Source organism: Balaenoptera ricei, chromosome 2 (assembly GCF_028023285.1).
Source record: "Balaenoptera ricei isolate mBalRic1 chromosome 2, mBalRic1.hap2, whole genome shotgun sequence".
Lineage (NCBI taxonomy): Eukaryota > Metazoa > Chordata > Mammalia > Artiodactyla > Balaenopteridae > Balaenoptera > Balaenoptera ricei.
Genome location: NC_082640.1, coordinates 56,628,644 through 56,653,126, shown reverse-complemented (window position 1 = coordinate 56,653,126; position 24,483 = coordinate 56,628,644). Strand labels below are relative to the sequence as shown.

General features: G+C 55.2%; 9 non-coding genes across 9 annotated transcripts; all 9 read left to right on the top strand.

The window, feature by feature from the left end:
- The first annotated feature begins 712 nt into the window (after window positions 1-712).
- On the top strand, window positions 713-805 carry LOC132360917 (small nucleolar RNA SNORD116). Its single transcript, XR_009501236.1, has one exon. It is a non-coding gene; the product is annotated as a small nucleolar RNA SNORD116 (small nucleolar RNA).
- A 2,690-nt stretch (window positions 806-3,495) lies between these two features.
- On the top strand, window positions 3,496-3,588 carry LOC132361884 (small nucleolar RNA SNORD116). The gene has a single exon (XR_009502149.1). It is a non-coding gene; the product is annotated as a small nucleolar RNA SNORD116 (small nucleolar RNA).
- A 2,646-nt stretch (window positions 3,589-6,234) lies between these two features.
- On the top strand, window positions 6,235-6,327 carry LOC132360999 (small nucleolar RNA SNORD116). Its single transcript, XR_009501316.1, has one exon. It is a non-coding gene; the product is annotated as a small nucleolar RNA SNORD116 (small nucleolar RNA).
- A 2,690-nt stretch (window positions 6,328-9,017) lies between these two features.
- LOC132361880 (small nucleolar RNA SNORD116) lies at window positions 9,018-9,110 on the top strand. Its single transcript, XR_009502145.1, has one exon. It is a non-coding gene; the product is annotated as a small nucleolar RNA SNORD116 (small nucleolar RNA).
- Window positions 9,111-11,754: 2,644 nt separating this feature from the next.
- Window positions 11,755-11,847, top strand: LOC132360996 (small nucleolar RNA SNORD116). Its single transcript, XR_009501313.1, has one exon. It is a non-coding gene; the product is annotated as a small nucleolar RNA SNORD116 (small nucleolar RNA).
- Window positions 11,848-14,537: 2,690 nt separating this feature from the next.
- On the top strand, window positions 14,538-14,630 carry LOC132361832 (small nucleolar RNA SNORD116). The gene has a single exon (XR_009502098.1). It is a non-coding gene; the product is annotated as a small nucleolar RNA SNORD116 (small nucleolar RNA).
- A 2,644-nt stretch (window positions 14,631-17,274) lies between these two features.
- On the top strand, window positions 17,275-17,367 carry LOC132360955 (small nucleolar RNA SNORD116). The gene has a single exon (XR_009501272.1). It is a non-coding gene; the product is annotated as a small nucleolar RNA SNORD116 (small nucleolar RNA).
- Window positions 17,368-20,057: 2,690 nt separating this feature from the next.
- On the top strand, window positions 20,058-20,150 carry LOC132361834 (small nucleolar RNA SNORD116). Its single transcript, XR_009502100.1, has one exon. It is a non-coding gene; the product is annotated as a small nucleolar RNA SNORD116 (small nucleolar RNA).
- Window positions 20,151-22,794: 2,644 nt separating this feature from the next.
- Window positions 22,795-22,887, top strand: LOC132360954 (small nucleolar RNA SNORD116). The gene has a single exon (XR_009501271.1). It is a non-coding gene; the product is annotated as a small nucleolar RNA SNORD116 (small nucleolar RNA).
- The last annotated feature ends 1,596 nt before the right edge of the window (window positions 22,888-24,483 follow it).

The following is a 24,483-nucleotide window of genomic DNA, read 5'->3' as shown; positions in this document are numbered from 1 at the left end:
TTTCAGTTGGGGGTCTAGCCAGGGTGTTGTTATACACAACTATGGCGTTTACCGTTGGACGCCTCTTCACAGGGCTACAGGGACACACAGAGACCAAGACGCGTAGTCAGCGGCACACAGAGAAACCCACAAGAGCGTCTGCGTGCGCAGTCACAGTCACACACGCCCACACGCGTGAACACACAAATACAGCCTCTCACACACCGGCCAATGTATGTGCCTAACTTCCTGCAGTCGTACTATCAGACATGCAGTCAATTCTCGGTAAGGGATAGAGGTCCTTGGGAAGCAGTTTCAGAGCTCAAGCCCAGGTAAATGTTTGTATGGATCATGTCCTCTGAGGACACCAGTCCACTTCCCAGGTGCAGTTGCTGGGCAAGCCTCGCCGTCGGCAAAAACAAGAAGATCTTCGTGTGCTCTGATGACTGGAGGTGCTAAGAAGAACTGGAAAAAGTGAGGCGGGACCATGTTCCCGAGCATGGTCGCGGATAACTCAGGACGGTAGGTATTCAACCACCCCAAGATGTGCCATTAGATATTAGGTTTTCCTCAGATGGGCCCAATGGCTGCAAGAGTGGCTTGATTGTTCGTCTTGTTGAGTGGCCTGAGGGCTATGGATTCTCCAGGCTTTTGGGGTACTCCAGGCTCATGGCTCCCCTGCAGAGCCCCACGCACTGCCCGGTTGTGTTCTGCAGCATCCCAGCATGTGCTTGGATCGATGATGACACTCTTGTATGCATTCCTTGGAAACTCTGAACAGAATGGGTGAGAACACTCTACCGTCTCCTTATCGAAACTGAGGTTCAGCACGTTTCCTCTCTCAGGTGTAGGGGACTGTTAGGAGTGAGGGCCAGTGTCCCCTGCCGACATGCACGCAAATACCACCAAGGACTCCAGTATTGGAGGGGCTCCTGTCTGAGGATCGACCGTGTCTGCACATAAGCTGGCTTATCTGTGTATCCCGGGTCCCTGCTGAAAGGCGGTTGAAGGAATGCGAGGGGGCAGGCTCTCTTGCTGGTCTTAAGAGTCGGGGTGTGTGCCGGTCTAGGCCCAGTGTGCTTGCCATTGGATAGGTGTGTTTTGGCCAGGATCACGCTTCGTGCATGCTGTTTCGTGTGTTTATTTTGGAAGCCAAAATGAGCAAGCGTCCCTGGTTTGTGCCTGGAGCCTGAGGCCAGGCCTGTGGCCCTCCCTGTCCTAGTGTTTTGCACAGTGAGGTTTTTGAGTCCCTAGTGAGGCTGGAGAATTGGGCGGGGTTGGGCTCGGGTTGGGCGTCGGCGGAAAGGGGCTGATGGATTAGGCCACACTGCTGCCCTTGTCTGCTCCTCTACTTTAACACCCAGCACAGTGTTGGTGCCAAGTGGGGCATCGTGGAGTGGGGTGAGGATCGAGTGCTGCATTTAAACCTGCGTGGTCGCTGATGGCCTGGACAGGAAGGTAAGGGATGATGAGGACCGGTCCTTTGTGAGGTCGTGGAATAGGCTGTCATAATTGGGTTGCAGGTGCTGGCCTTGGCTTCCCAAGGATGAGTCGTGTTCGTGATAGGCTGGCATCAGCTGCCTATGGAGGGGGTGGCTTTGGCAGTTCAAGTGCATGAGGTGAGGTAGGTAACCTGTGTAGAGTTATCATCTCATTGCCGGAGGAATGACATCCAAAGGGTGTCTTGGGGGACGTAGAGAAGATCGACATTGTGAGGCGTCTGTGCCGGCCTCCTTGGAGGTAGGTGAGTTATGCGAACATCCCTATTGGCTGCTTTCTTCCCTTGTTTGGGAATGTGCAAAGCAAAAGTGTTTCTCCCGGGGGGGCATGACACCGCCAGCCAGTTTGGCATGCAGGCCGTTCGAACAGCCTGAGGTTTATCTGCAGCAGTCCGTGGGTGGGGCAGAGATGGGGGCACTGTTGCGATGCCAGGTGTGCTGTCGTGGACAGCCACTGTGCCCTTTCAAGCTTCCAGGTCCCCTCGTGTGGCAGAGGTCTTCCGTTGAAAGTCTGTCTGTGGTCCTCAGGAACAGTGCATTTGATCGCTGTGAGTTCCTCGGTAGTGTTGCTGTGGGAGTGGAGAATTGCCAGGATGCATGGGGTGGTGTGGGCATCATCAAAGCAGACAGGCTTGCGGTCTGTCTTCCCTGGTGTTCAGTGTCCCCGTGTTCGCATGATGTCTGTGGCTTCCAATAGTGTCGAGTCGCCCTGCATGCAGGAGGAGGGCACTTAGGAAGAGGCTGTGTATCATTTGAGCGTTTTCCCAGTTGTCAGGGCCACGAACCCTGCCAGTTGGAAACTTGCCGATACGTGGGTGAGGAGGTGGCCTAAATTCGGCTCTGGTGTTCCAACCTGTGTCATGGTTGCTGAAGCCCAACACTTCCCATTGTGGGCATTCCCACGGGGTCACGGAGAGTGATTTGGTCTAGTTGGTGAGAAGACGCACTTGGTCCGCAGTTCCTTAGCCCCTTGAGAAGTGCCGTGCTGCATCTTTCCTGTAGGCAACTGCAGGTCGCTATCAGCCCGCCCCTGGGATGTTCCCTTGCTTCCAGGAGTGCTGGGAGTGACCCCAAGGGCACATCAGATGTGCTGGTAGGTGGCAGGGTCTCCAGGTCCACATAGATGTGACAGCCACGGCCGGGAGGCAGGTCTCGTCCAGTCTTTGTGCTTTGGTCAGAAGGCGTGGCTGTGAGAGAGCGGGAGTCTGTGGACTAATTCAACAGTCCCTGGGGGTCAAAGTTCGCATGTGGCCTCTTGAAGCTGACAGGGGTCTTTCTCCTTTCAGTTGGGGGTCCAACCAGGATGGTGTGTATAAACTATGGCGTTTACTGTTGGAGGCGTCTGCAGAGGGCCACAGGGACACCCAGAGACCAAGACGCGTATTCAGCGGCACACACCGGAACCCACGAGTGCATCTTCGTGCGCAGTCACAGTCACACACGCCCACACGCGTGAATACACACATACAGCGTCTCACACACCGGCCAACGTACATGCCTAACTTCCTCCAGTCGTGCTGTGAGACACGCAATCAGTTTTCGGTAAGGGATAGTGGTACTTGGGTAGCAGGTTCCGGGCTGACACGTAGGTAAGTTTTCACAAGAATCATGTTCTCTGAGGACTCTGGTGCAATTCAGAAGCCTGCCTGATTTCTGTCCACTTCTCAGGTGCAGTTGCAGGGTAAGGCTGGCCGTCGGCAAAGACAAGAAGACCTTCGTGTTGTCTGATAACTGGATGTGCTAAGGGGAACTGGAAAAAGTGGAGCAGGCGCACGTTGCTGAGCGTGGCTGGGGATAACTCAGGACAGTAGCATTCACCCATACTAAGATGTGCCATTGGATATTAGGTTTTCCTCAGATGGGTCCAATGGCTGCAAGAGTGGATTGATTGTTGGTCTTGCTGAGTGGCTTGAGGACTGTGGATTCCCCAGGCTGTTGGAGTACTTCTGGGTCATGGCTCCTCTGCAGAGACCCACGGCCTGCCCGTTTGTGTTCTGCAGCGTCCCAGCATGTGCTTGGATCGATGATGACACCCTTGTATGCATTCCTTGGAAAATCTGAACAAAATGAGTGAGAAAGCTCTACGGTCTCCACATGGAAACTGAGGTCCAGCAGGTTTCCTCTCGGGGGTAGGGGACAGTTAGCAGTGAGGACCAACATCCCCTGCTGACATGCATGCAAATACCACTAAGGGCTCTCGCATTGGAGGGGCTCCTGTCTGAGGGTCGACCGTGTCTGCCCATAAGCTGGGTCATCTATGAATCCGTGGTCCCTGCTAAAAGGCCATGAGGGAATGCAAGGGGGCAGGGTCTCCTGCTAGTCTTCAGAGTCAGAGTGTGTGCTGGTGTGGGCCCAGTGAGCTTTCAGCTTGGAGAAGTGTGTTTTGACCAGGATCATGCTTTGTGCATGCCGCTTCTGTGGTTGATTTTGGAAGCCAAAATGAGCAAGGTTCCCTGGTTGGAGCCTGCAGCCTCAGGCCAGGCCTGTGGCCCTCTCTGTTGTTGTGTTTGGTGCGGTGAGGTTCTTGAGTGCCAGGTGGGGCTGGAGCAGTGGGCGGGGGTTGGATGGAATTTGGTGATGGTGGAAGGGGGCTGATGGATTAGGCCTCGGTGCTGCCCCTGAAGCTGCCAGCACACTGTTGGCACTATGTGGATCATCGTGGAGTGGGGTGACGATCGAGTGCTGCATTTAAGCCTGCGTAGTGGCTGCTGCCCTGGAGAGAAAGGAAAGGTATCATGAGGACAGGTCCTGTGTGATGTCGTGGGATGGGCTGTCATCATTGGGTTGCAGGCGCTGGCCTCGGCTTCCCAAGGATGTGTCTTGTTCGTGATGGCCTGGCATCAGCTGACTATGGTGGGGATGGCTTTGGCAGTTCATGAGGATGCAGTGAGGTGGGTTACCTGTGAAGAGTTGCAATCCCGTTTCCAGAGGAGTGACTCCCCACGGGTGTCTTGCGGGACATAGAGAAGATGGACATGCTGAGGCATCTGTGCCGGCCTTCTCTGGGGGAGGTGAGTTATGCAAACAAGCCCTTTGGTCGCTCTTTTCCCTCTTTTGGGAATGTGCAAAGTGATAGTGTTTCTGCCGGAGGGCATGACGCGGCCGGCCCGTGTGGCATGCAGGCCTTTCGAATAGCCAGAGCTTTATCCAGAGCAGTCCGTTGGCGGGGCAGAGAAGGGGGCACTGTTGCCATCCCTGGTGCACTGCCAAGGCCAGCCACTGTTCCCTTTCAGGCTTCCAAGTCCCCTCACATGGCAGAGGTCTTCCGTTGAAAGTATATCTGTGGTCCTCGGGGACCATGCCTTTGATCACTGTGAGTTCCTCGGTGCTGCCACTGTGGCAGTGGAGAATTTCCAGGATGCCTCAGGTGGGATCAGCATCTTCAAAGCAGACAGGCTTGCCGTCTGTCTTCCCTGGTGTTCAGTGTTCCCGTGTTCGGAAGATGTCTGTGTCTTCCAGTAGGGACGCGTCGCCCTGCTGGCTGGAGTAGGACACGGTGGACGAGGCTGTTGAGCGGTTGAGCGGTTCCTTAGGGGTCAGGGCCGCAAACCTTGCAGGATGGGAGCTGCCTGAGACATGGCCGGGAAGGTGGCCTAGTTTCCGCTGTGGGGTTCCAACATGGGTCATGGCTGCTGAAGCCCACTGCTTCCTGTGGTGGGCATTCCCACGGGTCCAAGGAAAGTGGTTAGGCCTAGTTGGCGAGAAGTTGCACTTTGTTCGATGTTCTTTAGCCCCTTGAGTGGATTCAGGCTGCATCTTGCCAGTAGAATGCTGTAGGTCGGTGTCAGCTCACCCATGGGAGTTCCCTTGCTTCCGAAAGTGCTGGGAGTGACCCCAAGTGCACATCAGATGTGCTGGTAGCTGGCAGGTTCTCGAGTTGCACGTAGATGTCACACCCACGGCCGGGAGGCAGGTCTCGTCCAGTCTTTGTGCTCTGGTCAGAAGGCGTGGCTGTGGGAGAGTGGGAGTCCGTGGAGTATTTCAACAGCCCCTGGGGGTTAAAGTTTGCATGCGGCCTCTGGAAGCTGACAGGGGGCTTTCTCCTTTCAGTTGGGGGTCTAGCCAGGGTGTTGTTATACACAACTATGGCGTTTACCGTTGGACGCCTCTTCACAGGGCTACAGGGACACACAGAGACCAAGACGCGTAGTCAGCGGCACACAGAGAAACCCACAAGAGCGTCTGTGTGCGCAGTCACAGTCACACACGCCCACACGCGTGAACACACAAATACAGCCTCTCACACACCGGCCAATGTATGTGCCTAACTTCCTGCAGTCGTACTATCAGACATGCAGTCAATTCTCGGTAAGGGATAGAGGTCCTTGGGAAGCAGTTTCAGAGCTCAAGCCCAGGTAAATGTTTGTATGGATCATGTCCTCTGAGGACACCAGTCCACTTCCCAGGTGCAGTTGCTGGGCAAGCCTCGCCGTCGGCAAAAACAAGAAGATCTTCGTGTGCTCTGATGACTGGAGGTGCTAAGAAGAACTGGAAAAAGTGAGGCGGGACCATGTTCCCGAGCATGGTCGCGGATAACTCAGGACGGTAGGTATTCAACCACCCCAAGATGTGCCATTAGATATTAGGTTTTCCTCAGATGGGCCCAATGGCTGCAAGAGTGGCTTGATTGTTCGTCTTGTTGAGTGGCCTGAGGGCTATGGATTCTCCAGGCTTTTGGGGTACTCCAGGCTCATGGCTCCCCTGCAGAGCCCCACGCACTGCCCGGTTGTGTTCTGCAGCATCCCAGCATGTGCTTGGATCGATGATGACACTCTTGTATGCATTCCTTGGAAACTCTGAACAGAATGGGTGAGAACACTCTACCATCTCCTTATCGAAACTGAGGTTCAGCACGTTTCCTCTCTCGGGTGTAGGGGACTGTTAGGAGTGAGGGCCAGTGTCCCCTGCCGACATGCACGCAAATACCACCAAGGACTCCAGTATTGGAGGGGCTCCTGTCTGAGGATCGACCGTGTCTGCACATAAGCTGGCTTATCTGTGTATCCCGGGTCCCTGCTGAAAGGCAGTTGAAGGAATGCGAGGGGGCAGGCTCTCTTGCTGGTCTTAAGAGTCGGGGTGTGTGCCGGTCTAGGCCCAGTGTGCTTGCCATTGGATAGGTGTGTTTTGGCCAGGATCACGCTTCGTGCATGCTGTTTCGTGTGTTTATTTTGGAAGCCAAAATGAGCAAGCGTCCCTGGTTTGTGCCTGGAGCCTGAGGCCAGGCCTGTGGCCCTCCCTGTCCTAGTGTTTTGCACAGTGAGGTTTTTGAGTCCCTAGTGAGGCTGGAGAATTGGGCGGGGTTGGGCTCGGGTTGGGCGTCGGCGGAAAGGGGCTGATGGATTAGGCCACACTGCTGCCCTTGTCTGCTCCTCTACTTTAACACCCAGCACAGTGTTGGTGCCAAGTGGGGCATCGTGGAGTGGGGTGAGGATCGAGTGCTGCATTTAAACCTGCGTGGTCGCTGATGGCCTGGACAGGAAGGTAAGGGATGATGAGGACCGGTCCTTTGTGAGGTCGTGGAATAGGCTGTCATAATTGGGTTGCAGGTGCTGGCCTTGGCTTCCCAAGGATGAGTCGTGTTCGTGATAGGCTGGCATCAGCTGCCTATGGAGGGGGTGGCTTTGGCAGTTCAAGTGCATGAGGTGAGGTAGGTAACCTGTGTAGAGTTATCATCTCATTGCCGGAGGAATGACATCCAAAGGATGTCTTGGGGGACGTAGAGAAGATCGACATTGTGAGGCGTCTGTGCCGGCCTCCTTGGAGGTAGGTGAGTTATGCGAACATCCCTATTGGCTGCTTTCTTCCCTTGTTTGGGAATGTGCAAAGCAAAAGTGTTTCTCCCAGGGGGGCATGACACCGCCAGCCAGTTTGGCATGCAGGCCGTTCGAACAGCCTGAGGTTTATCTGCAGCAGTCCGTGGGTGGGGCAGAGATGGGGGCACTGTTGCGATGCCAGGTGTGCTGTCGTGGACAGCCACTGTGCCCTTTCAAGCTTCCAGGTCCCCTCGTGTGGCAGAGGTCTTCCGTTGAAAGTCTGTCTGTGGTCCTCAGGAACAGTGCATTTGATCGCTGTGAGTTCCTCGGTAGTGTTGCTGTGGGAGTGGAGAATTGCCAGGATGCATGGGGTGGTGTGGGCATCATCAAAGCAGACAGGCTTGCGGTCTGTCTTCCCTGGTGTTCAGTGTCCCCGTGTTCGCATGATGTCTGTGGCTTCCAATAGTGTCGAGTCGCCCTGCATGCAGGAGGAGGGCACTTAGGAAGAGGCTGTGTATCATTTGAGCGTTTTCCCAGTTGTCAGGGCCACGAACCCTGCCAGTTGGAAACTTGCCGATACGTGGGTGAGGAGGTGGCCTAAATTCGGCTCTGGTGTTCCAACCTGTGTCATGGTTGCTGAAGCCCAACACTTCCCATTGTGGGCATTCCCACGGGGTCACGGAGAGTGATTTGGTCTAGTTGGTGAGAAGACGCACTTGGTCCGCAGTTCCTTAGCCCCTTGAGAAGTGCCGTGCTGCATCTTTCCTGTAGGCAACTGCAGGTCGCTATCAGCCCGCCCCTGGGATGTTCCCTTGCTTCCAGGAGTGCTGGGAGTGACCCCAAGGGCACATCAGATGTGCTGGTAGGTGGCAGGGTCTCCAGGTCCACATAGATGTGACAGCCACGGCCGGGAGGCAGGTCTCGTCCAGTCTTTGTGCTTTGGTCAGAAGGCGTGGCTGTGAGAGAGCGGGAGTCTGTGGACTATTTCAACAGTCCCTGGGGGTCAAAGTTCGCATGTGGCCTCTTGAAGCTGACAGGGGTCTTTCTCCTTTCAGTTGGGGGTCCAACCAGGATGGTGTGTATAAACTATGGCGTTTACTGTTGGAGGCGTCTGCAGAGGGCCACAGGGACACCCAGAGACCAAGACGCGTATTCAGCGGCACACACCGGAACCCACGAGTGCATCTTCGTGCGCAGTCACAGTCACACACGCCCACACGCGTGAATACACACATACAGCGTCTCACACACTGGCCAACATACATGCCTAACTTCCTCCAGTCGTGCTGTGAGACACGCAATCAGTTTTCGGTAAGGGATAGTGGTACTTGGGTAGCAGGTTCCGGGCTGACACGTAGGTAAGTTTTCACAAGAATCATGTTCTCTGAGGACTCTGGTGCAATTCAGAAGCCTGCCTGATTTCTGTCCACTTCTCAGGTGCAGTTGCAGGGTAAGGCTGGCCGTCGGCAAAGACAAGAAGACCTTCGTGTTGTCTGATAACTGGATGTGCTAAGGGGAACTGGAAAAAGTGGAGCAGGCGCACGTTGCTGAGCGTGGCTGGGGATAACTCAGGACAGTAGCATTCACCCATACTAAGATGTGCCATTGGATATTAGGTTTTCCTCAGATGGGTCCAATGGCTGCAAGAGTGGATTGATTGTTGGTCTTGCTGAGTGGCTTGAGGACTGTGGATTCCCCAGGCTGTTGGAGTACTTCTGGGTCATGGCTCCTCTGCAGAGCCCCACGGCCTGCCCGTTTGTGTTCTGCAGCGTCCCAGCATGTGCTTGGATCGATGATGACACCCTTTTATGCATTCCTTGGAAAATCTGAACAAAATGAGTGAGAAAGCTCTACGGTCTCCACATGGAAACTGAGGTCCAGCAGGTTTCCTCTCGGGGGTAGGGGACAGTTAGGAGTGAGGGCCAACATCCCCTGCTGACATGCATGCAAACACCACTAAGGGCTCTAGCATTGGAGGGGCTCCTGTCTGAGGGTCCACCGTGTCTGCCCATAAGCTAGGTTATCTATGAATCCGTGGTCCCTGCTAAAAGGCCGTGAGGGAATGCAAGGGGGCAGGCTCTCCTCCTAGTCTTCAGAGTCAGAGTGTGTGCTGGTGTGGGCCCAGTGAGCTTTCAGCTTGGAGAAGTGTGTTTTGACCAGGATCATGCTTTGTGCATGCCGCTTCGGTGGTTGATTTTGGAAGCCAAAATGAGCAAGGTTCCCTGGTTGGAGCCTGGAGCCTCAGGCCAGGCCTGTGGCCCTCTCTGTTGTTGTGTTTGGTGCAGTGAGGTTCTTGAGTGCCCGGTGGGGCTGGAGCAGTGGGCGGGGGTTGGATGGAGTTTGGTGATGGCGGAAGGGGGCTGATGGATTAGGCCTCGGTGCTGCCCTTGAAGCTGCCAGCACACTGTTGGTTCTAAGTGGATCATCGTGGAGTGGTGTGACGATCGAGTGCTGCATTTAAGCCTGCGTAGTGGCTGCTGCCCTGGAGAGAAAGGTAAGGTATCATGAGGACAGGTCCTGTGTGATGTCGTGGGATGGGCTGTCATCATTGGGTTGCAGGCGCTGGCCTCGGCTTCCCAAGGATGTGTCTTGTTCGTGATGGCCTGGCATCAGCTGCCTATGGTGGGGATGGCTTTGGCAGTTCATGAGGATGCAGTGAGGTAGGTTACCTGTGAAGAGTTGCAATCCCGTTTCCAGAGGAGTGACTCCCCACGGGTGTCTTGCGGGACATAGAGAAGATGGACATGCTGAGGCATCTGTGCCGGACTTCTCGGGGGGAGGTGAGTTATGCAAACAAGCCCTTTGGTCGCTCTTTTCCCTCTTTTGGGAATGTGCAAAGCGATAGTATTTCTGCCGGAGGGCATGACGCGGCCGGTCCGTGTGGCATGCAAGCCTTTCGAATAGCCAGAGCTTTATCCAGAGCAGTCCATTGGCGGGGCAGAGAAGGGGGCACTGTTGCCATCCCTGGTGTGCTGCCAAGGCCAGCCACTGTTCCCTTTCAGGCTTCCAAGTCCCCTCACATGGCAGAGGTCTTCCGTTGCAAGTCTGTCTGTGGTTCTCGGGGACCATGCCTTTGATCACTGTGAGTTCCTCGGTGCTGCCACTGTGGCAGTGGAGAATTTCCAGGACGCATCAGGTGGGATCAGCATCTTCAAAGCAGACAAGCTTGCGGTCTGTCTTTCCTGGTGTTCAGTGTTCCCGTGTTCGGAAGATGTCTGTGGCTTCCAGTAGGGGCGCATCGCCCTGCTGGCTGGAGTAGGGCACGGTGGACGAGGCTGTTGAGCGTTTGAGCGGTTCCTTAGGGGTCAGGGCCGCAAACCTTGCAGGATGGGAGCTGCCTGAGACATGGCCGGGAAGGTGGCCTAGTTTCCGCTGTGGGGTTCCAACATGGGTCATGGCTGCTGAAGCCCACTGCTTCCTGTGGTGGGCATTCCCACGGGTCCAAGGAAAGTGGTTAGGCCTAGTTGGCGAGAAGTTGCACTTTGTTCGATGTTCTTTAGCCCCTTGAGTGGATTCAGGCTGCATCTTGCCAGTAGAATGCTGTCGGTCGGTGTCAGCTCACCCATGGGAGTTCCCTTGCTTCCGAAAGTGCTGGGAGTGACCCCAAGTGCACATCAGATGTGCTGGTAGCTGGCAGGTTCTCGAGTTGCACATAGATGTCACACCCACGGCCGGGAGGCAGGTCTCGTCCTGTCTTTGTGCTCTGGTCAGAAGGCGTGGCTGTGGGAGAGTGGGAGTCCGTGGAGTATTTCAGCAGCCCCTGGGGGTTAAAGTTTGCATGCGTCCTCTGGAAGCTGACAGGGGTCTTTCTCCTTTCAGTTGGGGGTCTAGCCAGGGTGTTGTGTATAAACTATGGCATTTACCGTTGGACGCCTCTTCACAGGGCTGCAGGAACACACAGAGACCAAGACGCGTAGTCAGCGGCACACAGAGAAACCCACAAGAGCGTCTGCGTGCGCAGTCACAGTCACACGAGCCCACACGCGTGAACACACAAATACAGCCTCTCACACACCGGCCAATATATGTGCCTAACTTCCTGCAGTCGTACTATCAGACATGCAGTCAATTCTCGGTAAGGGATAGAGGTCCTTGGGAAGCAGTTTCAGAGCTCAAGCCCAGGTAAATGTTTGTATGGATCATGTCCTCTGAGGACACCAGTCCACTTCCCAGGTGCAGTTGCTGGGCAAGCCTCGCCGTCGGCAACACAAAGAATATCTTCGTGTGCTCTGATGACTGGAGGTGCTAAGAAGAACTGGAAAAAGTGAGGCGGGGCCATGTTCCCGAGCATGGTCGCGGATAACGCAGGACGGTAGGTATTCAACCACCCCAGGATGTGCCATTAGATATTAGGTTTTCCTCAGATGGGCCCAATGGCTGCAAGAGTGGCTTGATTGTTCGTCTTGTTGAGTGGCCTGAGGGCTATGGATTCTCCAGGCTTTTGGGGTACCCCAGGCTCATGGCTCCCCTGCAGAGCCCCACGCACTGCCCGGTTGTGTTCTGCAGCATCTCAGCATGTGCTTGGATCGATCATGACACCCTTGTATGCATTCCTTGGAAACTCTGAACAGAATGGGTGAGAACACTCTACCGTCTCCTTATCGAAACTGAGGTTCAGCACGTTTCCTCTCTCGGGTGTAAGGGACTGTTAGGAGTGAGGGCCAGTGTCCCCTGCCGACATGCACGCAAATACCACCAAGGACTCCAGTATTGGAGGGGCTCCTGTCTGAGGATCGACCGTGTCTGCACATAAGCTGGCTTATCTGTGTATCCCGGGTCCCTGCTGAAAGGCGGTTGAAGGAATGCGAGGGGGCAGGCTCTCTTGCTGGTCTTAAGAGTCGGGGTGTGTGCCGGTCTAGGCCCAGTGTGCTTGCCATTGGATAGGTGTGTTTTGGCCAGGATCACGCTTCGTGCATGCTGTTTCGTGTGTTTATTTTGGAAGCCAAAATGAGCAAGCGTCCCTGGTTTGTGCCTGGAGCCTGAGGCCAGGCCTGTGGCCCTCCCTGTCCTAGTGTTTTGCACAGTGAGGTTTTTGAGTCCCTAGTGAGGCTGGAGAATTGGGCGGGGTTGGGCTCGGGTTGGGCGTCGGCGGAAAGGGGCTGATGGATTAGGCCACACTGCTGCCCTTGTCTGCTCCTCTACTTTAACACCCAGCACAGTGTTGGTGCCAAGTGGGGCATCGTGGAGTGGGGTGAGGATCGAGTGCTGCATTTAAACCTGCGTGGTCGCTGATGGCCTGGACAGGAAGGTAAGGGATGATGAGGACCGGACCTTTGTGAGGTCGTGGAATAGGCTGGCATAACTGGGTTGCAGGTGCTGGCCTTGGCTTCCCAAGGATGAGTCGTGTTCGTGATGGGCTGGCATCAGCTGCCTATGGAGGGGGTGGCTCTGGCAGTTCAAGTGCATGAGGTGAGGTAGGTAACCTGTGTAGAGTTATCATCCCATTGCCGGAGGAATGACACCCAAATCGTGTCTTGGGGGACGTAGAGAAGATCGACATTGTGAGGCGTCTGTGCCGGCCTCCTTGGAGGTAGGTGAGTTATGCGATCAACCCTATGGGCTGCTTTCTTCCCTTGTTTGGGAATGTGCAAAGTAAAAGTGTTTCTCCCGGGGGGGCATGACACTGCCAGCCAGTTTGGCATGCAGGCCGTTCGAACAGCCTGAGGTTTATCTGCAGCAGTCCGTGGGTGGGGCAGAGATGGGGGCACTGTTGCGATGCCAGGTGTGCTGTCGTGGACAGCCACTGTGCCCTTTCAAGTTTCCAGGTCCCCTCGTGTGGCAGAGGTCTTCCGTTGAAAGTCTGTCTGTGGTCCTCAGGAACAGTGCATTTGATCGCTGTGAGTTCCTCGGTAGTGTCGCTGTGGCAGTGGAGAATTGCCAGAATGCATGGGGTGGTGTGGGCATCATCAAAGCAGACAGGCTTGCGGTCTGCCTTCCCTGGTGTTCAGTGTCCCCGTGTTCGCATGATGTCTGTGGCTTCCAATAGTGTCGAGTCGCCCTGCATGCAGGAGGAGGGCACTTAGGAAGAGGCTGTGTAACATTTGAGCGTTTTCCCAGTTGTCAGGGCCACGAACCCTGCCAGTTGGAAACTTGCCGATACGTGGGTGAGGAGGTGGCCTAAATTCGGCTCTGGTGTTCCAACCTGTGTCATGGTTGCTGAAACCCAACACTTCCCATTGTGGGCTTTCCCACGGGGTCACGGAGAGTGATTTGGTCTAGTTGGTGAGAAGACGCACTTGGTCCGCAGTTCCTTAGCCCCTTGAGAAGTGCCGTGCTGCATCTTTCCTGTAGGCAACTGCAGGTCGCTATCAGCCCGCCCCTGGGATGTTCCCTTGCTTCCGGGAGTGCTGGGAGTGACCCCAAGGGCACATCAGATGTGCTGGTAGGTGGCAGGGTCTCCAGGTCCACATAGATGTGACAGCCATGGCCGGGAGGCAGGTCTCGTCCAGTCTTTGTGCTTTGGTCAGAAGGCGTGGCTGTGAGAGAGCGGGAGTCTGTGGACTATTTCAACAGTCCCTAGGGGTCAAAGTTCGCATGTGGCCTCTTGAAGCTGACAGGGTTCTTTCTCCTTTCAGTTGGGGGTCCAACCAGGATGGTGTGTATAAACTATGGTGTTTACTGTTGGAGGAGTCTGCAGAGGGCCACAGGGACACCCAGAGACCAAGACGCGTATTCAGCGGCACACACCGGAACCCACGAGTGCATCTTCGTGCGCAGTCACAGTCACACACGCCCACACTCGTGAATACACACATACAGCGTCTCACACACCGGCCAACATACATGCCTAACTTCCTCCAGTCGTGCTGTGAGACACGCAGTCAGTTTTCGGTAAGGGATAGTGGTACTTGGGAAGCAGGTTCCGGGCTGACACGCAGGTAAGTTTTCACAAGAATCATGTTCTCTGAGGACTCTGGTGCAATTCAGAAGCCTGCATGATTTCTGTCCACTTCTCAGGTGCAGTTGCAGGGTAAGTCTGGCCGTCGGCAAAGACAAGAATACCTTCGTGTTGCCTGATAACTGGATGTGCTAAGGGGAACTGGAAAAAGTGGAGCAGGCGCACGTTGCTGAGCATGGCTGGGGATAACTCAGGACAGTAGCATTCACCCATACTAAGATGTGCCATTGGATATTAGGTTTTCCTCAGATGGGTCCAATGGCTGCAAGAGTGGATTGATTGTTGGTCTTGCTGAGTGGCTTGAGGACTGTGGATTCCCCAGGCTGTTGGAGTACTTCTGGGTCATGGCTCCTCTGCAGAGCCCCACGGCCTGCCCGTTTGTGTTCTGCAGCGTCCCAGCCTGTGCTTGGATCGATGATGACACCCTTGTATGCATTCCTTGGAAAATCTGAACAAAATGAGTGAGAAAGCTCTACGGTCCCCTCATCGAAACTGAGGTCCAGCAGGTTTCCTCTCGGGGGTAGGGGACAGTTAGGAGTGAGGGCCAACATCCCCTGCTGACATGCATTCAAACACCACTAAGGGCTCTAGCATTGGCGGGGCTCCTGTCTGATGGTCGACCGTGTCTGCCCATAAGCTGGGTCATCTATGAATCCGTGGTCCCTGCTAAAAGGCCGTGAGGGAATGCAAGGGGGCAGGCTCTCCTGTTAGTCTTCAGAGTCAGAGTGTGTGCTGGTGTGGGCCCAGTGAGCTTTCAGCTTGGAGAAGTGTGTTTTGACCAGGATCATGCTTTGTGCATGCCGCTTCGGTGGTTGATTTTGGAAGCCAAAATGAGCAAGGTTGCCTGTTTGGAGCCTGGAGCCTCAGGCCAGGCCTGTGGCCCTCTCTGTTGTTGTGTTTGGTGCGGTGAGGTTCTTGAGTGCCCGGTGGGGCTGGAGCAGTGGGCGGGGGTTGGATGGAGTTTGGTGATGGTGGAAGGGGGCTGATGGATTAGGCCTCGGTGCTGCCCCTGAAGCTGCCAGCACACTGTTGGCGCTAAGTGGATCATCGTGGAGTGGGGTGACGATCGAGTGCTGCATTTAAGCCTGCGTAGTGGCTGCTGCCCTGGAGAGAAAGGTAAGGTATCATGAGGACAGGTCCTGTGTGATGGCGTGGGATGGGCTGTCATCATTGGGTTGCAGGCGCTGGCCTCGGCTTCCCAAGGATGTGTCTTGTTCGTGATGGCCTGGCATCAGCTGCCTATGGTGGGGATGGCTTTGGCAGTTCATGAGGATGCAGTGAGGTAGGTTACCTGTGAAGAGTTGCAAACCCGTTTCCAGAGGAGTGACTCCCCACGGGTGTCTTGTGGGACATAGAGAAGATGGACATGCTGAGGCATCTGTGCCGGCCTTCTTGGGGGGAGGTGAGTTATGCAAACAAGCCCTTTGGTCGCTCTTTTCCCTCTTTTGGGAATGTGCAAAGCGATAGTGTTTCTGCCGGAGGGCATGACGCGGCCGGCCCGTGTGGCATGCAGGCCTTTCGAATAGCCAGAGCTTTATCCAGAGCAGTCCGTTGGCGGGGCAGAGAAGGGGCCACTGTTGCCATCCCTGGTGCGCTGCCAAGGCCAGCCACTCTTCCCTTTCAGGCTTCCAAGTCCCCTCACATGGCAGAGGTCTTCCGTTGCAAGTCTGTCTGTGGTCCTCGGGGACCATGCCTTTGATCACTGTGAGCTCCTCGGTGTTGCCACTGTGGCAGTGGAGAATTTCCAGGATGCCTCATGTGGGATCAGCATCTTCAAAGCAGACAGGCTTGCGGTCTGTCTTCCCTGGTGTTCAGTGTTCCTGTGTTCGGAAGATGTCTGTGGCTTCCAGTAGGGACGCGTCACCCTGCTGGCTGGAGTAGGGCACGGTGGACGAGGTTGTTGAGCGTTTGAGCAGTTCCTTAGGGGTCAGGGTCGCAAACCTTGCAGGATGGGTGCTGCCTGAGACATGGCCGGGAAGGTGGCCTAGTTTCCGCTGTGGGGTTCCAACATGGATCATGGCTGCTGAAGCCCACTGCTTCCTGTGGTGGGCATTCCCACGGGTGCAAGGAAAGTGATTAGGCCTAGTTGGCGAGAAGTTGCACTTTGTTCGATGTTCTTTAGCCCCTTGAGTGGTTTCAGGCTGCATCTTGCCAGTAGAATGCTGTAGGTCGGTGTCGGCTCACCCATGGGAGTTCCCTTGCTTCCGAAAGTGCTGGGAGTGACCCCAAGTGCACATCAGATGTGCTGGTAGCTGGCAGGTTCTCGAGTTGCACGTAGATGTCACACCCACGGCCGGGAGGCAGGTCTCGTCCAGTCTTTGTGCTCTGGTCAGAAGGCGTGGCTGTGGGAGAGTGGGAGTCCGTGGAGTATTTCAACAGCCCCTGGGGGTTAAAGTTTGCATGCGGCCTCTGGAAGCTGACAGGGGGCTTTCTCCTTTCAGTTGGGGGTCTAGCCAGGGTGTTGTGTATAAACTATGGCGTTTACCGTTGGACGCCTCTTCACAGGGCTACAGGGACACACAGAGACCAAGACGCATAGTCAGCGGCACACAGAGAAACCCACAAGAGCGTCTGCATGCGCAGTCACAGTCACACACGCCCACACGCGTGAACACACAAATACAGCCTCTCACACACCGGCCAATGTATGTGCCTAACTTCCTGCAGTCGTAGTATCAGACATGCAGTCAATTCTCGGTAAGGGATAGAGGTCCTTGGGAAGCAGTTTCAGAGCTCAAGCCCAGGTAAATGTTTGTATGGATCATGTCCTCTGAGGACACCAGTCCACTTCCCAGGTGCAGTTGCTGGGCAAGCCTTGCCGTCGGCAACAACAAGAAGATCTTCGTGTTCTCTGATGACTGGAGGTGCTAAGAAGAACTGGAAAAAGTGAGGCGGGGCCATGTTCCTGAGCATGGTCGCGGATAACTCAGGACGGTAGGTATTCAACCACCCCAAGATGTGCCATTAGATATTAGGTTTTCCTCAGATGGGCCCAATGGCTGCAAGTGTGGCTTGATTGTTCATCTTGTTGAGTGGCCTGAGGGCTATGGATTCTCCAGGCTTTTGGGGTACCCCAGGCTCATGGCTCCCCTGCAGAGCCCCACGCACTGCCCGGTTGTGTTCTGCAGCATCCCAGCATGTGCTTGGATCGATGATGACACCCTTGTATGCATTCCTTGGAAACTCTGAACAGAATGGGTGAGAACACTCTACCATCTCTTTATCGAAACTGAGGTTCAGCACGTTTCCTCTCTCGGGTGTAGGGGAATGTTAGGAGTGAGGGCCAGTGTCCCCTGCCGACATGCACGCAAACACCACCAAGGACTCCAGTATTGGAGGGGCTCCTGTCTGAGGGTCGACCGTGTCTGCACATAAGCTGGCTTATCTGTGTATCCCGGGTCCCTGCTGAAAGGCAGTTGAAGGAATGCGAGTGGGCAGGCTCTCTTGCTGGTCTTAAGAGTCGGGGTGTGTGCCGGTCTAGGCCCAGTGTGCTTGCTGTTGGATAGGTGTGTTTTGGCCAGGATCACGCTTCGTGCATGCTGTTTCGTGTGTTTATTTTGGAAGCCAAAATGAGCAAGCGTCCCTGGTTTGTGCCTGGAGCCTGAGGCCAGGCCTGTGGCCCTCCCTGTCCTAGTGTTTTGCACAGTGAGGTTTTTGAGTCCCTAGTGAGGCTGGAGAATTGGGCGGGGTTGGGCTCGGGTTGGGCGTCGGCGGAAAGGGGCTGATGGATTAGGCCACACTGCTGCCCTTGTCTTCTCCTCTACTTTAACACCCAGCACAGTGTTGGTGCCAAGTGGTGCATCGTGGAGTGGGGTGAGGATCGAGTGCTGCATTTAAAACTGCGTGGTTGCTGATGGCCTGGACAGGAAGGTAAGGGATGATGAGGACAGGTCCTTTGTGAGGTCGTGGAATAGGCTGGCATAAGTGGGTTGCAGGTGCTGGCCTCGGCTTCCCAAGAATGAGTCGTGTTCGTGATGGGCTGGCATCAGCTGCCTATGGAGGGGATGGCTTTGGCAGTTCAAGTGCATGAGGTGAGGTAGGTAACCTGTGTAGAGTTGTGATCCCATTGCCAGAGGAATGACACACAAAGGGTGTCTTGCGGGACGTAGAGAAGATCGACATTGTGAGGAGTCTGTGCCGGCCTCCTTGGAAGTAGGTGAGTTATGCAAACATCCCTATTGGCTGCTTTCTTCCCTTGTTTGGGAATGTGCAAAGCAAAAGTGTTTCTCCCGGGGGGGCATGACACCGCCAGCCAGTTTGGCATGCAGGCCGTTCGAACAGCCTGAGGTTTATCTGCAGCAGTCCGTGGGCGGGGCAGAGATGGGGACACTGTTGCGATGCCAGGTGTGCTGTCGTGGACAGCCACTGTGCCCTTTCAAGCTTCCAGGTCCCCTCGTGTGGCAGAGGTCTTCCATTGAAAGTCTGTCTGTGGTCCTCAGGAACAGTGCATTTGATTGCTGTGAGTTCCTCGGTAGTGTCGCTGTGGCAGTGGAGAATTGCCAGGATGCATGGGGTGGTGTGGGCATCATCAAAGCAGACAGGCTTGCGGTCTGTCTTCCCTGGTGTTCAGTGTCCCCATGTTCGCATGATGTCTTTGGCTTCCAATAGGGTCGAGTCGCCCTGCATGCAGGAGGAGGACACATAGGAAGAGGCTGTGTATCGTTTGAGCGTTTTCTCAGTGGTCAGGGCCACGAACCCTGCCAGTTGGAAACTTGCCGATACGTGGGCGAGGAGGTGGCCTAAATCCTGCTCTGGTGTTCCAACCTGTGTCATGGTTGCTGAAGCCCAAGTCTTCCCATTGTGGGCATTCCCACGGGGTCACGGAAAGTGATTTGGTCTAGTTGGTGAGAAGACGCACTTGGTCCGCAGTTCCTTAGCCCCTTGAGAAGTGCCGTGCTGCATCTTTCCTGTAGGCAACTGCAGGTCGCTATCAGCCCGCCCCTGGGATGTTCCCTTGCTTCCGGGAGTGCTGGGAGTGACCCCAAGGGCACATCAGATGTGCTGGTAGGTGGCAGGGTCTCCAGGTCCACATAGATGTGACAGCCATGGCCGGGAGGCAGGTCTCGTCCAGTCTTTGTGCTTTGGTCAGAAGGCGTGGCTGTGAGAGAGCGGGAGTCTGTGCACTATTTCAACAGTCCCTAGGGGTCAAAGTTCGCATGTGGCCTCTTGAAGCTGACAGGGTTCTTTCTCCTTTCAGTTGGGCGTCCAACCAGGATGGTGTGTATAAACTATGGTGTTTACTGTTGGAGGCGTCTGCAGAGGGCCACAGGGACACCCAGAGACCAAGACGCGTATTCAGCGGCACACACCGGAACCCACGAGTGCATCTTCGTGCGCAGTCACAGTCACACACGCCCACACTCGTGAATACACACATACAGCGTCTCACACACCGGCCAACATACATGCCTAACTTCCTCCAGTCGTGCTGTGAGACACGCAGTCAGTTTTCGGTAAGGGGTAGTGGTACTTGGGAAGCAGGTTCCGGGCTGACACGCAGGTAAGTTTTCACAAGAATCATGTTCTCTGAGGACTCTGGTGCAATTCAGAAGCCTGCATGACTTCTGTCCACTTCTCAGGTGCAGTTGCAGGGTAAGTCTGGCCGTCGGCAAAGACAAGAATACCTTCGTGTTGCCTGATAACTGGATGTGCTAAGGGGAACTGGAAAAAGTGGAGCAGGCGCACGTTGCTGAGCGTGGCTGGGGATAACTCAGGACAGTAGCATTCACCCATACTAAGATGTGCCATTGGATATTAGGTTTTCCTCAGATGGGTCCAATGGCTGCAAGAGTGGATTGATTGTTGGTCTTGCTGAGAGGCCTGAGGACTGTGGATTCCCCAGGCTGTTGGAGTACTTCTGGGTCATGGCTCCTCTGCAGAGCCCCACGGCCTGCCCGTTTGTGTTCTGCAGCGTCCCAGCATGTGCTTGGATCGATGATGACACCCTTGTATGCATTCCTTGGAAAATCTGAACAAAATGAGTGAGAAAGCTCTACGGTCTCCTCATCGAACCTGAGGTCCAGCAGGTTTCCTCTCGGGGGTAGGGGACAGTTAGGAGTGAGGGCCAACATCCCCTGCTGACATGCATTCAAACACCACTAAGGGCTCTAGCATTGGAGGGGCTCCTGTCTGATGGTCGACCGTGTCTGCCCATAAGCTGGGTCATCTATGAATCCGTGGTCCCTGCTAAAAGGCCGTGAGGGAATGCAAGGGGGCAGGCTCTCCTGTTAGTCTTCAGAGTCAGAGTGTGTGCTGGTGTGGGCCCAGTGAGCTTTCAGCTTGGAGAAGTGTGTTTTGACCAGGATCATGCTTTGTGCATGCCGCTTCGGTGGTTGATTTTGGAAGCCAAAATGAGCAAGGTTGCCTGTTTGGAGCCTGGAGATTCAGGCCAGGCCTGTGGCCCTCTCTGTTGTTTTGTTTGGTGCGGTGAGGTTCTTGAGTGCCCGGTGGGGCTGGAGCAGTGGGCGGGGGTTGGATGGAGTTTGGTGATGGTGGAAGGGGGCTGATGGATTAGGCCTCGGTGCTGCCCCTGAAGCTGCCAGCACACTGTTGGCGCTAAGTGGATCATCGTGGAGTGGGGTGACGATCGAGTGCTGCATTTAAGCCTGCGTAGTGGCTGCTGCCCTGGAGAGAAAGGTAAGGTATCATGAGGACAGGTCCTGTGTGATGGCGTGGGATGGGCTGTCATCATTGGGTTGCAGGCGCTGGCCTCGGCTTCCCAAGGATGTGTCTTGTTCGTGATGGCCTGGCATCAGCTGCCTATGGTGGGGATGGCTTTGGCAGTTCATGAGGATGCAGTGAGGTAGGTTACCTGTGAAGAGTTGCAAACCCGTTTCCAGAGGAGTGACTCCCCACGGGTGTCTTGTGGGACATAGAGAAGATGGACATGCTGAGGCATCTGTGCCGGCCTTCTTGAGGGGAGGTGAGTTATGCAAACAAGCCCTTTGGTCGCTCTTTTCCCTCTTTTGGGAATGTGCAAAGCGATAGTGTTTCTGCCGGAGGGCATGACGCGGCCGGCCCGTGTGGCATGCAGGCCTTTCGAATAGCCAGAGCTTTATCCAGAGCAGTCCGTTGGCGGGGCAGAGAAGGGGCCACTGTTGCCATCCCTGGTGCGCTGCCAAGGCCAGCCACTCTTCCCTTTCAGGCTTCCAAGTCCCCTCACATGGCAGAGGTCTTCCGTTGCAAGTCTGTCTGTGGTCCTCGGGGACCATGCCTTTGATCACTGTGAGCTCCTCGGTGCTGCCAATGTGGCAGTGGAGAATTTCCAGGATGCCTCATGTGGGATCAGCATCTTCAAAGCAGACAGGCTTGCGGTCTGTCTTCCCTGGTGTTCAGTGTTCCTGTGTTCGGAAGATGTCTGTGGCTTCCAGTAGGGACGCGTCACCCTGCTGGCTGGAGTAGGGCACGGTGGACGAGGCTGTTGAGCGTTTGAGCAGTTCCTTAGGGGTCAGGGTCGCAAACCTTGCAGGATGGGTGCTGCCTGAGACATGGCCGGGAAGGTGGCCTAGTTTCCGCTGTGGGGTTCCAACATGGGTCATGGCTGCTGAAGCCCACTGCTTCCTGTGGTGGGCATTCCCACGGGTGCAAGGAAAGTGATTAGGCCTAGTTGGCGAGAAGTTGCACTTTGTTCGATGTTCTTTAGCCCCTTGAGTGGTTTCAGGCTGCATCTTGCCAGTAGAATGCTGTAGGTCGGTGTCGGCTCACCCATGGGAGTTCCCTTGCTTCCGAAAGTGCTGGGAGTGACCCCAAGTGCACATCAGATGTGCTGGTAGCTGGCAGGTTCTCGAGTTGCACGTAGATGTCACACCCACGGCCGGGAGGCAGGTCTCGTCCAGTCTTTGTGCTCTGGTCAGAAGGCGTGGCTGTGGGAGAGTGGGAGTCCGTGGAGTATTTCAACAGCCCCTGGGGGTTAAAGTTTGCATGCGGCCTCTGGAAGCTGACAGGGGGCTTTCTCCTTTCAGTTGGGGGTCTAGCCAGGGTGTTGTGTATAAACTATGGCGTTTACCGTTGGACGCCTCTTCACAGGGCTACAGGGACACACAGAGACCAAGACGCATAGTCAGCGGCACACAGAGAAACCCACAAGAGCGTCTGCATGCGCAGTCACAGTCACACACGCCCACACGCGTGAACACACAAATACAGCCTCTCACACACCGGCCAATGTATGTGCCTAACTTCCTGCAGTCGTAGTATCAGACATGCAGTCAATTCTCGGTAAGGGATAGAGGTCCTTGGGAAGCAGTTTCAGAGCTCAAGCCCAGGTAAATGTTTGTATGGATCATGTCCTCTGAGGACACCAGTCCACTTCCCAGGTGCAGTTGCTGGGCAAGCCTTGCCGTCGGCAACAACAAGAAGATCTTCGTGTTCTCTGATGACTGGAGGTGCTAAGAAGAACTGGAAAAAGTGAGGCGGGGCCATGTTCCTGAGCATGGTCGCGGATAACTCAGGACGGTAGGTATTCAACCACCCCAAGATGTGCCATTAGATATTAGGTTTTCCTCAGATGGGCCCAATGGCTGCAAGTGTGGCTTGATTGTTCATCTTGTTGAGTGGCCTGAGGGCTATGGATTCTCCAGGCTTTTGGGGTACCCCAGGCTCATGGCTCCCCTGCAGAGCCCCACGCACTGCCCGGTTGTGTTCTGCAGCATCCCAGCATGTGCTTGGATCGATGATGACACCCTTGTATGCATTCCTTGGAAACTCTGAACAGAATGGGTGAGAACACTCTACCATCTCTTTATCGAAACTGAGGTTCAGCACGTTTCCTCTCTCGGGTGTAGGGGACTGTTAGGAGTGAGGGCCAGTGTCCCCTGCCGACATGCACGCAAACACCACCAAGGACTCCAGTATTGGAGGGGCTCCTGTCTGAGGGTCGACCGTGTCTGCACATAAGCTGGCTTATCTGTGTATCCCGGGTCCCTGCTGAAAGGCAGTTGAAGGAATGCGAGTGGGCAGGCTCTCTTGCTGGTCTTAAGAGTCGGGGTGTGTGCCGGTCTAGGCCCAGTGTGCTTGCCGTTGGATAGGTGTGTTTTGGCCAGGATCACGCTTCGTGCATGCTGTTTCGTGTGTTTATTTTGGAAGCCAAAATGAGCAAGCGTCCCTGGTTTGTGCCTGGAGCCTGAGGCCAGGCCTGTGGCCCTCCCTGTCCTAGTGTTTTGCACAGTGAGGTTTTTGAGTCCCTAGTGAGGCTGGAGAATTGGGCGGGGTTGGGCTCGGGTTGGGCGTCGGCGGAAAGGGGCTGATGGATTAGGCCACACTGCTGCCCTTGTCTTCTCCTCTACTTTAACACCCAGCACAGTGTTGGTGCCAAGTGGTGCATCGTGGAGTGGGGTGAGGATCGAGTGCTGCATTTAAAACTGCGTGGTCGCTGATGGCCTGGACAGGAAGGTAAGGGATGATGAGGACAGGTCCTTTGTGAGGTCGTGGAATAGGCTGGCATAAGTGGGTTGCAGGTGCTGGCCTCGGCTTCCCAAGAATGAGTCGTGTTCGTGATGGGCTGGCATCAGCTGCCTATGGAGGGGATGGCTTTGGCAGTTCAAGTGCATGAGGTGAGGTAGGTAACCTGTGTAGAGTTGTGATCCCATTGCCAGAGGAATGACACACAAAGGGTGTCTTGCGGGACGTAGAGAAGATCGACATTGTGAGGAGTCTGTGCCGGCCTCCTTGGAAGTAGGTGAGTTATGCAAACATCCCTATTGGCTGCTTTCTTCCCTTGTTTGGGAATGTGCAAAGCAAAAGTGTTTCTCCCGGGGGGGCATGACACCGCCAGCCAGTTTGGCATGCAGGCCGTTCGAACAGCCTGAGGTTTATCTGCAGCAGTCCGTGGGCGGGGCAGAGATGGGGACACTGTTGCGATGCCAGGTGTGCTGTCGTGGACAGCCACTGTGCCCTTTCAAGCTTCCAGGTCCCCTCGTGTGGCAGAGGTCTTCCATTGAAAGTCTGTCTGTGGTCCTCAGGAACAGTGCATTTGATTGCTGTGAGTTCCTCGGTAGTGTCGCTGTGGCAGTGGAGAATTGCCAGGATGCATGGGGTGGTGTGGGCATCATCAAAGCAGACAGGCTTGCGGTCTGTCTTCCCTGGTGTTCAGTGTCCCCATGTTCGCATGATGTCTTTGGCTTCCAATAGGGTCGAGTCGCCCTGCATGCAGGAGGAGGACACTTAGGAAGAGGCTGTGTATCGTTTGAGCGTTTTCTCAGTGGTCAGGGCCACGAACCCTGCCAGTTGGAAACTTGCCGATACGTGGGCGAGGAGGTGGCCTAAATCCTGCTCTGGTGTTCCAACCTGTGTCATGGTTGCTGAAGCCCAAGACTTCCCATTGTGGGCATTCCCACGGGGTCACGGAAAGTGATTT